We start from the raw sequence: 17,204 nt of genomic DNA, 5'->3' as shown, positions 1-17,204 counted from the left end.
TTATTGGGAACCATTCGGAGAGTGTGTTGTTGTTGATAAATTAAGAGGTGCATAGTGGATTATTATTATTATTATTATTATTATTATTATTATTATTATTATTATTATGTTATAGTAATAATTCACATGTCCAAAACCATATAGAGAAAAAATATAGAAAGACAGACTGACACATGGAGAAAACAGACAGACAGATAAACAGATGTAGAGTGTACATTGAAAAAATACAGAAATATAGATAGATACAGACACATGGAAATAATACAGACAGGTGGCTAGACAAAAACAGAAAGTTACAGACAGACAAATAAAGAGTTAACAGATACATGAAAAAAAAAATATAGATAGACAGATAGACCCCTGGAAAGAATACAGACATACTTAAACAAATATAATGATAATGAGATAATGAGTACACAAGATAGACAGATAAAGAGTAAGCAAGACACTTGGACAGACAGACAGACAGACAGACAGACAGACAGACAGACAGACAAACATTTATTCAGCTGATTTTCTGTCTATTGAGCCATCTGTAATTAATAGTGTCCAGTTCACCACAAAATCAAATGTACTTCACATGAACAAGCTACATTTTGTCATTGATAATAATAGTATATTAGGCTTTTATTACAAACAAGTGTGTGTGTGTGTGTGTGTGTGTGTGTGTGTGTGTGTGTGTGTGTGTGTGTGTGTGAGAGAGAGAGAGAGAGAGAGAGAGAGAGAGAGAATCGAGATCTGGTTCATAAAAGTTTAGACAGCCATAACTTTTCCTCTTTGGAGGAAAAAAAATACAGAAATAAAAGTTTATAGCATGTGTTTTAGTGCTTCCTGATCTCACCCCACACACACACACACACACACACACACACACACACACACTGAGTTGATGGATGCTTCGTGTTGTACATGCTTTAATTGGTCATAAATTGACCTGGAGAAATAGCTTTTCTACTGGTGCTGGAACAGAGAGGGGGAGAGAGAGAGAGAGAGAGAGAGAGAGAGAAAGGGGACCATATACAGTACAAAGCTACCTCCTATATAGTTGCACTACATAGGGTATAAAATAATTTCTTCTACACCCTACGTAGTGCACTCCATGTCAATAGAGGCTAACATTCTCTACTCACTCTATAACTGCCCTACATAGGATACAAAATAATTTCTTCTACACTTTATGTACACCTTATCCTATACGTCCTGTAGGGAACCTTCTGGGACACTGGTCCTGAATCTCTGTATAACTCTACGACAAAGAGACAGAGGGAGAAAAGATTTTTTTTCCCAAAGAAGATTTCTTGGATTTATTTATTTATGAATTTCTTGGATTTTACTGTTTCTGCCCCCAGCAAAACATCAAAATTGCGACTTGGCATGAATTATGCATTAGCGGAGGCTGAGACGAGGCCCCTGCGGGGACAAGGGGCTGCCCGAGCGCGTGCCTGCTCAAAAACCCCCCGCTGTGACAAACCTGCCCCCCCACAGGAAGCACATCACTCTACTTCCTCTGTCCCTGAGGGCGAGACAGCATCTCACACACTCATTCAGCCAGCCTGTCAGTCAAAATCACACATACACTCGGTGAGACACAAAAGGCCAACACACACACACACACACACACACACACACACACACACACACACACACACACACACACAGTATAAGTATGTATAGTTCACTTAAGCTTCATAAGTCTTGCAAAGAAATGATGTAAAAGCAGATACAAGATGCCTCCTTCATCTTTTTAGGATGCCCATGAGATAGTGTCAGAGTGGTTACATGACTCTGTACACTGATGATGATGATTTCCTTTTTTTTGTTCTCTGCCAGCAGCGTTCAGGATTTAAGGATTTAAGGTATGCAAGGGAGGCAAAAACATACAGAAAAAAATGGGTTTTAAACAGCGAAAGGATAACAGTACTGAGTGTGAAAAAGTAAAAGTATGTTCAATGTGCGCATATTCCGAATTAAGGCCTCAGCATGCTTCATGTTGAGATGATATTTGGCTGGCTTGCATAAACAATATGATGTAATTAGCTAGCACTTGCTTTGTTCATAATGTCATGTAACATGACAGCTGGCTGAACTCAGTGGCGAACCCAGCGGATGAAAAAAAAAAACCCTGTGATTATTATTTGTCTATCCTAATGTTTTAATTGTATAATTTTTCTGTCGTGATTGCTTTATTCTATACTGAATTTATAGGTTGACTAAATGTTTAATGACACAAACATAACTACAAAGAGAAAGATGACTAAAACTGGGCAGTGGCGGCTCAGTGGTGAAAGCTCTGAAGACTACTGATCTGAAGGTCATAGGTTCAAGCCCCAGCACTGACAAGCTGCCATAAATGGGCCCTTGAGAAATAAGAAGAAGCCTTTATTTGTCACATGCACACTCAAGCACAGTGAAATTCTTCTCTGCATTTAACCCATCTGAAGCAGTGAACACACACAAGTGAGCAATGAGCGCACACACATACCCAGAGTAGTGGGCAGCTATGCTACAGCGCCTGGGGAGCAGTTGAGGGTTAGGTGCCTTGCTCAAGGGCACTTCAGAGCAAGGCCCTGAACCTTCATCGCTCATGTACCCCCTTGTTGTACATCTCTCTGGATAGCAGTATTTGCTTAATGCCTCTAATGTAAGGTAAAATTAGTAGATGATACTTTGTTGAAGCTGATAAAAAATACATGGATACTTACAGTACTGTGAAAAAAGTCTTGCATGTAAAGAAATCCTGTGGAGAAAAGATGCCTTTATAATGAAATTAAATGTTCCTACATTAAAAATTACTATAAAAAGTATATAGTAAACAGTCATACACAGGATCAACTGTGAGCTACTGTTCACTTACGCATACTTGGTCATCTATGTATTGAGGAAAATGATCCAATATTACATATCTGTGAGTGGCAAAAGTATGTGAACCTCTAGGATTAGCAGTTAATTTAAAGGTGAAATTAGAGTCTGGTGTTTTCAATCAATGGGATGATAATCAGGTGTGAGTGGGCACTCTGTTTTATTTAAAGAACAGGGATCTATCAAATTCTGATCTTCACAACACATGTTTGTGGAAGTGTATCATGGCACAAGCAAAGGAGATTTCTGAGGACCTCAGAAAAAGCGTTGTTGATGCTCATCAGGCTGGAAAAGGTCTAAAGAGTTTGGACTCCACCAGTCCACAGTCAGACAGATTGTGAACAAATGGAGGAAATTCAAGACCATTGTTACCCTCCCCAGGAGTGGTTGGCCAACAAAGATCACTCCAAGAGCAAGGCGTATAATAGTTGGCGAGATCACAAAAGACCCCAGGGTAACTTCTAAGCAACTGAAGGCCTCTTTCACATTGACTAATGTTCATGTTCATAAGTCTACCATCAGGAGAACACTGAACAACAATTGTGTGCATGGTAGGATTGCAAGAAGAAAGCCACTGCTCTCCAAAAAGAACATTGCTGCTTGTCTACAGTCTGCTAAAGATCACATGGACAAGCCAGAAGGCTATTGGAAAAATGTTTTGTGGACAGATGAGACCAAAATAGAACTTTTTGTTTTAAATGAGAAGCGCTATGTTTGGAGAAAGGAAAGCACTGCATTCCAGCATAAGAACCTTATCCCATCTGTGAAACATAGTGGTGGTAGTATCATGGTTTGGGCCTGTTTTGCTGCTTCTGGGCCAGGACGGCTTGCCATCATTGATGGAACAATGAATTCTGAACTATACCAGCGAATTCTAAAGGAAAACGTCAGGATATCTGTCCATGAACTGAATCTCAAGAGAAGGTGGGTCATGCAGCAAGACAACGACCCTAAGCACACAAGTCGTTCTACTAAAGAATGGTTAAAGAAGAATAAAGTTAATGTTTTGGAATGGCCAAGTCAAAGTCCTGACCTTAATCCAATCGAAATGTTGTGGAAGGACCTGAAGCCAGCAGTTCATGTGAGGAAACCCACCAACATCCCAGAGTTGAAGCTGTTCTGTACGGAGGAATGAACTAAATTCCTTCAAGCCATTGTGCAGGACTGATCAACAGTTACCGGAAACGTTTAGTTGCAGTTATTGCTGCACAAGGAGGTCACCCTAGATACTGAAAGCAAAGGTTCACATACTTTTGCCACTCACAGATATGTAATACTGGATCATTTTCCTCAATAAATAAATGACCAAGTATAATATTTTTGTCTCATTTGTTTAACTGGGTTCTCTTTATCTACTTGTAGGACTTGTGTGAAAATCTGATGTTGTTTTAGGTCATATTTATGCAGAAATATAGAGAATTCTAAAGGGTTCACAAACTTTCAAGCACCACTGTAAAGCTTTGTGTAATAAACATGGCTTTGTACTCACTATAGAACTTAACAGACATGATGCAGAGTGAAAATGAGTGGGTGAATATGCTGAGACTTTTTCCTGGTAGGGTTTGAGTTGCTGCATTTGGAACCAGCTGAAGATTATTAAAGAGACATGCTGCCATAGCCCCTTCTGGTGTTTATTTTGGCACTGAAAAATTAGCCTACCAGCAATGAATTCTCAGGAGACCTTTTTTTTTCGTTTATAGATTTTAGTCACTGGTTAAAATTTTAAGCCAATGTTGACTGCAAATCTAAATTTTTCTACCCAACAAGATCAACGGTGATCTCCTGCTCACTTACAGTACATATACCCCCGCTCTCGCTTACACTACCATTCAAAAGTTTGGGGTCACCCAGACAATTTTGTGTTTGCCATGAAAAGTCACACTTTTATTTACCACCATAAGTTGTAAAATGAATAGAAAATATAGTCAAGACATTTTTCTGGCCATTTTGAGCATTTAATCGACCCCACAAATGTGATGCTCCAGAAACTCAATCTGCTCAAAGGAAGGTCAGTTTTATAGCTTCTCTAAAGAGCTAAACTGTTTTCAGCTGTGCTAACATGATTGTACAAGGGTTTTCTAATCATCCATTAGCCTTCTGAGGCAATGAGCAAACACATTGTACCATTAGAACACTGGAGTGATAGTTGCTGGAAATGGGCCTCTATACACCTATGGAGATATTGCACCAAAAACCAGACATTTGCAGCTAGAATAGTCATTTACCACATTAGCAATGTATAGAGTGTATTTCTGATTAGTTTAAAGTGATCTTCATTGAAAAGAACAGTGCTTTTCTTTCAAAAATAAGGAAATTTCAAAGTGACCCCAAACTTTTGAACGGTAATGTATATCAGAATGCAAGCAATCGAAGGAATAGGACACTTATTATGAATGTTGACTTCAACAAATAATTAACTCTGAAACAAGTAAATAAAGAGCAGTGTTCTCCCCAGGTATTTCAAATAGCATCCTGGTAAACTGTCATTTTGAAATAGCATTTTGCTTCTTAAAACAGCATCAAAATCCACACTATATGTTTTGTAAATATATTCAGTCAGTAAACAGGAAGTTGATGTGCGACAGACCTGAAAACGGGATGCACGGTATAGAACCCCAAGCTGAAGTTTGGTACCAAGTGGCTATGATTTGTGGTTGCTGAAAGGGTGTTTTGGACAGACGGAGATACGGATGGATGGACAGACAGAGGTAAAAAACCAGTATCCCCCCCCCCTTGGAGCAGGGGTATAATGAAATCAATATTTGGTGTGAGACGACCCTTTAGCCAGTATCTCACTGGGCTGCGACAGCTTGCGACAAATTGCGAACGTCATTAGTGAGAGAGCTTCAAAAGTGTCTTGAAACATTCGCGGGGCTTCTCAATTTCCTCGCATGAGTCGTAAAGTGTCGCTCCTTCGTTGCTGAAATTTTGAACATGTTCAAAAAATTTGTGCGACAAAATTTCTCTCAAAATAACTGCAAATGCATCGCTGGTGTTGCAAAGCCATCACGAACCCTTCTCAAGTCAGTTTCTGTGAAGTGAGCTACTGGCTGAAGTGCGAGAACTGAATTTGCATATTTTATCGCAATTGTTGTGTCTCCAACTAGTTGCAGGTTGTCGCAGCCCAGTGAGATACTGGCTTTTGCTTTAAAAAATAGTAGTCTCAGGTGCAATTAAGAAGAAGAACTTTATTCATCACATGTACACTTGTAAAATTCCTCTCTGCATTTAACCCATCTGAAGCAGTGAACACACACACATGAGCAATGAGCACACACACATACAGTGGGGCAAAAAAGTATTTAGTCAGTCACCAATTGTGCAAGTTCTCCCACTTAAAAAGATGAGAGAGGCCTGTAATTTTCATCATAGGTATACCTCAACTATGAGAGACAAAATGAGAAAAAAAATCCAGAAAATCACATTGTCTGATTTTAAAGAATTTATTTGCAAATTGTGGTGGAAAATAAGTCTCATCTCATTATCTCTAGCCGCTTTATCCTGTTCTACAGGGTTGCAGGCAAGCTGGAGCCTATCCCAGCTGACTACGGGCGAAAGGCAGGGTACACCCTAGACAAGTCGCCAGGTCATCACAGGGCTGACACATAGACACAGACAACTATTCACGCTCACATTCACACCTACGGTCAATTTAGAGTCACCAGTTAACCTAACCTGCATGTCTTTGGACTGTGGGGGAAACTGGAGCACCCGGAGGAAACCCACGCGGACACGGGGAGAACATGCAAACTCCGCACAGAAAGGCCCTCGCCCGCCACGGGGCTCGAACCCGGACCTTCTTGCTGTGAGGCGACAGTGCTAACCACTACACCACCATGCTGCCGTGGAAAATAAGTATTTGGTCAATAACAAAAGTTCCTCTCAATACTTTGTTATATACCCTTTGTTGGCAATGACGGAGGTCAAACCTTTTCTGTAAGTCTTCACAAGGTTTTCACACACTGTTGCTGGTATTTTGGCCCATTCCTCTATGCAGATCTCCTCTAGAGCAGTGATGTTTTGGGGCTGTCGCTGGGCAATACGGACTTTCAACTCCCTCCAAAGATTTTCTATGGGGTTGAGATCTGGAGACTGGCTAGGCCACTCCAGGACCTTGAAATGCTTCTTACGAAGCCACTCCTTCGTTGCCCGGGAGGTGTGTTTGGGATCATTGTCATGCTGAAAGACCCAGCCACGTTTCATCTTCAATGCCCTTGCTGATGGAAGGAGGTTTTCACTCAAAATCTCATGATACATAGCCCCATTCATTCTTTCCTTTACATGGATCAGTCGGTCTGGTCCCTTTGCAGAAAAACAGCCCCAAAGCATGATGTTTCCACCCCCATGCTTCACAGTAGGTATGGTGTTCTTTGCATGCAACTCAGCATTCTTTCTCCTCCAAACATGACAAGTTGAGTTTTTATCAAAAAGTTCTATTTTGGTTTCATCTGACCATATGACATTCTCCCAATCCTCTTCTGGATCATCCAAATGCTCTCTAGCAAACTTTAGATGGGCCTGGACATGTACTGGCTTAAGCAGGGGGACATGTCTGGCACTGCAGGATTTGAGTCCCTGGCGGCGTAGTGTGTTACTGATGGTAGCCTTTGTTACTTTGGTCCCAGCTCTCTGCAGGTCATTCACTAGGTCCCCCTGTGTGGTTGTGGGATTTTTGCTCACCGTTCTTATGATCATTTTGACCCCACGGGGTGAGATCTTGCGTGGAGTCCCAGATCGAGGGAGATTATCAGTGGTCTTGTATGTCTTCCATTTTCTAATAATTGCTCCCACAGTTGATTTCTTCACACCAAGTTGCTTATCTATTGCAGATTCAGTCTTCCCAGCCTGGTGCAGGTCTACAATTTTGTTTCTGGTGTCCTTTGACAGCTCTTTAGTCTTGGCCATAGTGGAGTTTGGAGTGTGACTGTTTGAGGTTGTGGACAGGTGTCTTTTATACTGATAACGAGTTCAAACAGGTGCCATTAATACAGGTAATGAGTGGAGGACAGAGGAGCCTCTTAAAGAAGTTGTTACAGGTCTGTGAGAGCCAGAAAACTTGCTTGTTTATAGGTGACCAAATACTTATTTTACCAAGGAATTTACCAATTAATTCATTAAAAATCCTACAATGTGATATCCTGGATTCTTTCCCCCCATTCTGTCTCTCATAGTTGAAGTGTACCTATGATGAAAATTACAGGCCTCTCTCATCTTTTTAAGTGGGAGAACTTGCACAATTGGTGGCTGACTAAATACTTTTTTGCCCCACTGTACCAGAGCAGTGAGCAGCTATGCTACAGTGCCTGGGGAGCAGTTGGGGGTTAGGTGCCTTGCTCAAGGGCACTTCAGCCCAAGGCTGCTCCATGTAAACCTAACCACATGTCTTTGGACTGTGGGGGAAACCGGAGCACCCAGAGGAAACCCACACAGACATGGGGAGAACATGCAAACTCGACACAGAAAGGCCCTCGTCGGCCACTGGGCTCAAACCCAGAACCTTTCCACTACACTACCATGCTACCCCAGAAATTAGCTGTAGGTTTTACTGAGCATCTTGCAGAACCAACCACAGTTCTTCTGGACACTTTGTCACACTTGCTTCTTAATTTTGCACCAAAACCCAGTAGCCTTCATAGTTTTTTGTTTGTTTGTTTGTTTGTTTGTTTTGTTTGTTTGTTTATTTGTTTTTTGTCTGAAAAGTGTCTGTTATGTAGCCTAATATTTTACTTTCCTTACTGACATATAAACTTTTTTTTCTGCAACATTTCATTTTGTGCTGGAAAACGAACGTTTGGAACTCTAAAATGTTTTTGTACTGACTTGATAATGTAGAAGTCATAAAATAGAAATCTATAACAAAAACTAAGGGTGCTGAACATTGTTGCACATTTGTGTATGTACGGTACTGATGACTCCACTTAAACGATCAGAAAACCTGCAAAAATGTGTGTGTCGATTTTCTTGTTGAAGCATGGACACAATATCATCGATGTAGTCCATCCTCTATTTGGTCTACAAAATGGCAGTGATTATACAGACAAAGAATGAAGTGTATTGTATGTATTACTCATCGAGTGCTTGCACGTGCATGTGTGTGTGTGTGTGTGTGTGTGTGCGTGCATGCGTGCGTGAGTGAGTGTGTGTGTGTGTGTGTGTGTGTGTGTGTGTGTGTGTGTGTGTGTGTGAGAAATAGTGTGAAGCTCTTCATTAAGGTGACCCTAATGTCCAGTTCATAGCCAGGCTCAATGATGCTGAGCACTTAATTATGCTAAGTAATCTTAATTAGCTTGAGGATGCTGGAGAAAGTCCCAGGCTGTGTCTTTATCACACATGAAAATATGTGGCACCCTTTCCATCTCTTATTTACTGAAGTCAAGTGGAGACCAGTTATTGATCTACGAGATGATGAGCCTGATACCTTTGAGGATGGTATTAGTATGACCAGTGAAACTTTGGAAGCTGATCTGTTGGATGAGGATGTGAGAGAGCCAGACAAACTAAAGGACTAAAGTGTTGCTGTATCACTGTCTTAAAGTGGAAATGAAGGGCAGGATAAATCGCACTGGCACCACTACCAGCAGATAGTCAAATGGCATTGTGGGTAATGTAGGAAACTATTAACCAAAGTTTAAAAAAAAAAACGAAGACCAACATATCAATGAAAGAAGTCTTGTATGCCAATGAAGATCAGATGTTAATTATAAAGATTAATATGCAAGTTGTTTAAGGTGGATTTTGTCCTTAATGTTTCAGGTGTATTGATGTAAAATCTAAAACAATACTACTGAGTACAGGAGAGATAAAGGGCACAGTGTGTGTGTGTGTGTGGGGGGGGGGGGGGGTCTGTGTCTTGTTTTGTGGATTATAGGATTATTCAGATATGAGAGAGAAAGAGAGAAATGGTGTTTTCAGACCAAACAGTTCTAGGGACTTATTGCCCACTGGGGAGCTCCCCCAAGAACTACATATCTTCCAGGGCTTTTTTTTTAGGGTCCAAGCACCAGAGGTGCATGGCCTCTGGTGTCCACCAGAGGGTACTGCACTGAGGTGCAAGGTCCTATTGTTTTCTGAAGGATTATTATTCTTATCTCATCTCATCTCATTATCTCTAGCCGCTTTATCCTTCTACAGGGTCGCAGGCAAGCTGGAGCCTATCCCAGCTGACTACGGGCGAAAGGCGGGGTACACCCTGGACAAGTCACCAGGTCATCACAGGGCTGACACATAGACACAGACAACCATTCACACTCACATTCACACCTACAGTCAATTTAGAGTCACCAGTTAACCTAACCTGCATATCTTTGGACTGTGGGGGAAACCGGAGCACCCGGAGGAAACCCACGCGGACACGGTGAGAACATGCAAACTCCGCACAGAAAGGCCCTCGCCGGCCACGGGGCTCGAACCCGGACCTTCTTGCTGTGAGGCGACAGCGCTAACCACTACACCACTGTGCCGCCTATTATTATTTTTTTTTTTTTCTTCAAGACTTGGCCATTTTTGAGGTGGTTTCCATGGGCGAAAACTCACGAAATTTGGTACACACATCAGTCCTGGCCACTGCTACTCAGGGATAGAGGTTTGGCCCCTGGTATTGTCTGGGGGACTCCATAGTGCCCCCACATGTCATTGAAACTTTTGCCTGGTATATAGTTTCACCTATCTGTGTCAAATTTCACACTCCTGGTGTGTGAGGAGTCCCAAGACGAACAAAATTGTAATGTACATTGTATTAGCCATATTCAACAGGAAGGGAGTTATTTTTGGTTTTGTGCATTTTGACACTTGTTACATTTTGACATTCTCCTCCTAGGCGGTTTGGTGGATTCATGGCAGATTTGGTATACCGGAGGCGCTCAGACCCTTCATCGCCGCTTGCGTCTATATTTCTGTTTGCATTTGCACCACTGGTACAAACACTGAAGTGATATATGCTGGCTGAAGGTTGGTATCATGATGTCAATAGTTTGTTGTTTGTTTTCATGTCAATGTGTGTCTTGTACATCAATGTCCTTTTGTTGCTCTGAAAACAGCAAACTCGCAACATTAGTATTTAAACTTGTCCACTTTCATGTGTCGTACTTTAGTCACATGTTTTGGGTCATTCCACTGCGCCGTAAAATATGGGAGACCTGGAAGTGTGACATGCTGACAGTAAATTCTTTATTTTACATTATAAAGAGAGGATGAATTTGTGGTGGAAAATAATTGCTTATTGGAGATAAAATATGTTTACCTAATACTGTATGTTAGTGTGGATTATTATTTTACAACAGGTTTTCTTACACGATAGCTAAAAAACAAAACAAAACAAAAAACATGGACAAGACATCGCTTGCATGTGTCAAAATCATGTATGCATTACCTCCATTGCATATCCTTAACTTGCAAGTGATGTCAAAGCAAAATAGAAACCCGGATGTCGGCCATGTTGGTGGACATACAAATGCGGGGTCAAGCGACATTCCATACAAAACGTAGTCACGCGTGCGCAACTCTCTTTGTTTTTCCACTGCTTTAAGCGTTCTTTTAGCTATGCCATATCTTTGTCCTGTAGCCTATATCGTTGTGGTCACAACAGTACTCATCAAGTCAAGTCAAGTTTATTTGTATAGCGGTTTTAACAATAAACATTGTCGCAAAGCAGCTTTACAGAATTTGAACGACTTAAAACATGAGCTAATTTTATCCCTAATCTATCCCCAATGAGCAAGCCTGTGGTGATGGTGGCAAGGAAAAACTCCCTCAGAAGACACAAGGAAGAAACCTCGAGAGGAACCAGACTCAAAAGGGAACTCATCCTCATTTGGCCAACAACAGACAGCGTGACTAATATTAACAGATTTAACATGAAGTCAGTTTCGTTGATGTTATAAACTCTTCATTCATGGAAACTTGAGTGCAAAACTGTTCATGACAACCGCAGTCCTAAAGTTAGCAAGTCAACTGTAGTCCTCAGCCACAAAAGCATTATTGTAAGTGTCCAGAGCGTCCTCCAAGTGTGACTTTCAACTGTCCTCATGGGGCCATCCTCCACAGGAGCGATGCGATGAGACTCCAACCAGACACAGGGCACCAGGATGGATCAGGCAGGTCCGAGGAGCAGAAGAGATCAGCATCTCGATCCCAGGACCAACATGTAATTCAGAGGGACAGATTTTGGGGGGGAGGGAGAGAGAGAGAGAGAGAAAGAGGGAGAGAAAACACAGGTTGTTAGGTGACCGTAGCACGTTCCGATTTTTTAGAATTCCGTCTGTGATTCGGAAAGAGGGTGAGGAAACTCTGAGGCTTAGTACGGAGAGGAGACGAGCACGGCTGAACAATATCAGCAGGGTTTTAGCAGAGGCTAAAACCAAAATAGCTCATGTTTGCAGTAATAATTTTATCTCAGGTGAGATTCAAAAGTTTTCTCAATAATATAGAAGAATTTTATTTCATGTTGCTAGAATTTTGCTATAAAATGAGCGTTCTCTTGTTGTGGTTCATTTGGTCATTGTTATAATTTTAACACATGCATTACCATTTCGTTTCTAGGAGCGGCAGTAAAATTATATGATAGAAACAATTCAGACTGTGCACCCACTCAGAAAACGGGCTATGTTTCATCCAAGGTCGGACTTGATTCTTTGGCAGCCAAACCAGATAGAACACGATATGTGGGTACTCGATGGTCGGTAGAAGCGTCTTATCTTCAGAAAAGTCTAACTTTTTTAAATAATATGGGTCAAAACCACACATATCTATCTTCTCTTTGTATTGAATCTTCCCTCAACCGTTCAAATCATGGTAATAGTGAGAAAATTCAGCATTGTTTACAGACACGCTTTAAGTGGCTGCCATCCTAGTTGCTTTATATATCCGCCATCATGGCAGACGCTCATGATGTAGCACATTTTGATCATGTGGTTGCAAGTCATTTACTGGCTCTATAAAGCCTGGGCTTCACTGTCAGTCAATTTGTCTGTGTTTTTTTTTTCCCATTTTGAATGCCAATGTTAAGAGCTGTTGCTTACACCACTAACGTTTTACACAGATTTTTAAAACTGGCGGTTGCTTGTGCTGCACTGGTGCACGTGTTCAACCAATCACCATATACTTACATCACTCGTGGTTCCCCTTCTGCTAGGAGAGTACCTACCTGAAGTAGGAGCTAAAATAGTCCCTCAAAACAGTATTCTAAGAGTTAAGATCACCCTCAGTTCCTGCAGTATGGAGACACAAAAAAGGGGGAACTTCCTCCAACAGTTCGAAGAACTATGGAAAAGTTTCTCCAGTTTGAAAGGGCCTAAGGAGAGAGACAAAAAGGGAGAGGTATATATCTATCTGTTGGCCGTCATAGGCAATGTGTGAACAGTGAATTGCTGCCTTCTGATGTCAGATGTACAACTAATTAGCCTTATTAGGTAACTAAGATGAGAAGTTTAAATTAAACACACACACACAGGCCTCTGGTAGGTGCTAACATTGTATTCATTGTTAATTGAATCTTGTTTGTTAATTCAGTGCATTGTCAGTGGTAAAAACCTAAATGTTAAAGAAAATAATGTTGCAGAGAATAGAAGGTGGGGCGGCACGGTGGTGTAGTGGTTAGCACTGTCGCCTCACAGCAAGAAGGTCCGGGTTCGAGCCCCGTGGCCAGCGAGGGCCTTTCTGTGTGGAGTTTGCATGTTCTCCCCGTGTCCGCGTGGGTTTCCTCCGGGTGCTCCGGTTTCCCCCACAGTCCAAAGACATGCAGGTTAGGTTAACCGGTGACTCTAAATTGACCGTAGGTGTGAATGTGAGTGTGAATGGTTGTCTGTGTCTATGTGTCAGCCCTGTGATGACCTGGCGACTTGTCCAGGGTGTACCCCGCCTTTCGCCCGTAGTCAGCTGGGATAGGCTCCAGCTTGCCTGCGACCCTGTAGAACAGGATAAAGCGGCTAGAGATAATGAGATGAGATGAGAATAGAAGGTTTAGGTGTGTGTGTGTGTTCCTCACCTCTTTCGAGATCACATGAGCTTCCAATGACTCCCCAATCCAAAAGCTGTCACTCACACCACCTCGCTGAACAGGATTACTGTGTGCCTCCCCCCCCCCCCCCCGACACACACACACACTCAGCATCCCATTTTGAAAAGTAGATGGTTAACACTGCACAGAAAGATCTCAAGGAGGACACATAGGCATGAAAGAGTGAAATAATCCTTGGAGAGTTAAAAGAGAGAGCAAGAAAAGGAGTGAGACAGAGACGAGAGCAAGAGACAGTGTAGAGAAAGAGAGATGAAAAGAGGTGTTTTTTTCTGCTGCTTCACTCACTGACAGCCTGAAAAGGAGCCTATAGATCTGTAGATGTGATATGTGAAAAAGGAAGCATTTCATGCAGTGTTTGATGACTAATATAAGAGCCTGTCAATCACTGAGTCAGGCAGACATAAGCTGAAATTCTCCAAACTTAGCTGATGACCCATAGATGAATGTTTTGTGTAGTTAATTGCTTGAAATATGTTAGATTTCTGTCCAAGTTAGTTTGCAAAGCCTTTTTATTTTAATATAAAATAAACCCACACTGAAAAACAGAGGGTGTCAGAGGGGGTAATGGTATGAGTGTGTCAGTTTCTTTCGTGGGGGATAGCTCATGGCATATGTAGTGGATGACTGTGTGTATAGGGCAGTAATTCTCAAAGTGGGGTCTGTGGAGCAAATACAGGGAGTCCAAATTAGTTGATGTTGTTGTTGTTATTATCAGATATTTATGCTATATGTACAGGATATATAGGATATACTGGATTGTATATCAATAGATTAGGAAAAAGTGTGTTGTCATGGGGTATATTTAAATAATATTGGCTGGCGTCGAGTGGTATATCAGATATATCCCATTCAGCTAGTATAATAATGCACGAGTCGAAGATGAGTTCAATATCATGCTAGCTGAATGGAATATATCTGATATACCACAAAAAAGCCAGGCATTATTATTATTATTATTATTATTATTATTATTATTATTATTATTATAATAATACATTCCTTTCAGGTGTTCAACGTGTCTTTCTCTTTCAAAATTATCTCAAAATCTTCCGTATTTAACAAAGCAAACCTGGTGTTTGTTCACAAATTGTCACAGTCACTTGCTAGCACGGAAGTTTGATGTCTCCGACGTCTGGCATCATGTTGTCTTGACAACCATGCAATATCATAAACCATATTCAACACTCATTCTCCATTGGGTAGAGCGGCATAACACATGTAGGATAAGTGATATGCTAACAATACTGCATGCTATCAAACCAAATGAATGAAACCCGCTAGAAGCAAATAGAACACATTTTTATTCCTTCGAAAAAGTGTCCTGTATGTATAATAATATGGTACATTGGGGTGTATTAAGATATACTGTATTATTCTATCCACAGTCACTGGATATGAGCAATTGCATGCTCTGATTGGCTACTCTACTACTAGGCTATCAGCTCATATACTGTGAGTAGAGAAAAACAAAATGGCGGAGAGTGTTGCTGAACCGACCTAGGACGAAATAAAAACACTACTTGAAAACAAAACCCCAAAAATACAAAAAAGTGCAACAAAATATGGAGTGAAAGTATTTGATGGTAAGGACATATCCTTTTTTATTTTTCAGTAATTATTATTATAGCATTGTCCACAAATTGCTACTGTCATTTCGCCAGTTTGTTTACATTCTAAGAGGAAATTATTTTGTCAGATGTTTTGTATAAAGTTTTTATTTAACAAATTTGCAAAAAGTAAAAATAAAAATGCTCTGTTTCTCAAAATCCAGTGAATGTGGATAGAATAAAACAGTTATTCCTCTCAATCTTGTTGTACATGACTTATAGCCGACTTGGTGCTACACACCTCGTTGGCTATAAGCACATGTACGACTCGATTCTGTGGAATAACTGTTAATTGTATTGGGGTGTATATTAAGTTATTATGGGACGTATAGCAGTATACTAGAATGTATTAGGAAATATTGGGTTGTTATTTGAGATACTGTTGTGAATTATTATATATTGGTTTGTACTGGAGTATATTGGGTGGTTCAGAGGTACAGTGGTGTGTATTAAGATATACTTGGTTGTAGGTGGTTTCATTGGGTTGTGTTAGGGTATATTGGGTTGTACTGAGGTTCATTGGGTTGTATTGGAATATACTGAGTTGTATTAAGGTTTATTTGGGTGTATTAGGATATACTGGGTTGCATTAGGTTATAATATGATATAATGGCACTGGCTTGTATTGGGATGTATTATTATAAATTGGGTTTTAGTGGGGTTTATTACAGTCAGTTAAGAAATACTGGGTTGTATTGGAGTATACTGGTGTGTATTAGGATATAAGGGGGTTGTACTGAGGTGCACTGGGGTGTGTTAGAATATATTGGGATGTATTGGGGTTCATTGGGAGTGCATTAGAATATATTGGGTTGTACTGGGGTCCATTGCAGTGTATAAGAAATATTGGGGTATAGTGGGGTAAATTGCAATATAATGAAACATACTGGGGAATGTTGGGGTCTACTGGGGTATATTGATGCCAAATGGGATTTACTGAGGCATAGTGAGGTATATTGTGGTTTAGTCTAGTATGCTGATGTATGCTGGGGCATATTAGAGAATAGTGGGGTTTATTGGGATGTACTGGTATATCCTGGGGTCTGTTGGAAGCAATGGAAATGTATTGGGTGTATTGGGGTATACAGTGGAATCCTTAAGTCTCTTGGTATGAATTGCAGCATACTGGTTTTTTTTTTTTTTTTTGGCGTACATGCAAATGTATATGATTAGGAACTGAAACTAATGTATTGAAATATATTTATTGCATACCAGAGAATACTGAAATATATCAGGGTGTACTTGCATATACTGAAGCTGCTGTGTTGTGAATAATTGATGTAAGCTATTTGGACTGCAGCCGACACCACGCGACTGTCTCCTGCTGATCTACATGTGTTCACACAGCACGAAATCTCGCTGGCACAAATCCACAAGCACTTTCTTCTTTTTTTTTCAACTAACCCACTCTCTGTGCATCCTACAGTATCTCTCTGAATCATGAACACTGTCCATTCCACAATCTCTCCTGCAATTTCTCTCTCTAATCTTCCTCCTGCGCTGTGTAAAATCATCCATCTCTCTTTCCCTCACCATTTATCTCTGTCTGTTTCTTTGTATCACTCTCAGAATGTACATTTTGTCTTGTCCTGTTCTCTTTATTCCAAACCCAGCATGTGTGTGTGTGTGTGTGTGTGTGTGTGTGTGTGTGTGTGTGTGTGTGTGTGTGTGTGTGTGTGTGATTTGCAAATAATGATAATGATAACAAAGGTGACACAATTAGA

This window comes from Neoarius graeffei, chromosome 23 (genome assembly GCF_027579695.1).
Source record: "Neoarius graeffei isolate fNeoGra1 chromosome 23, fNeoGra1.pri, whole genome shotgun sequence".
In the NCBI taxonomy this organism is placed as follows: Eukaryota; Metazoa; Chordata; class Actinopteri; order Siluriformes; family Ariidae; genus Neoarius; species Neoarius graeffei.
This window is presented reverse-complemented; position numbering follows the sequence as displayed.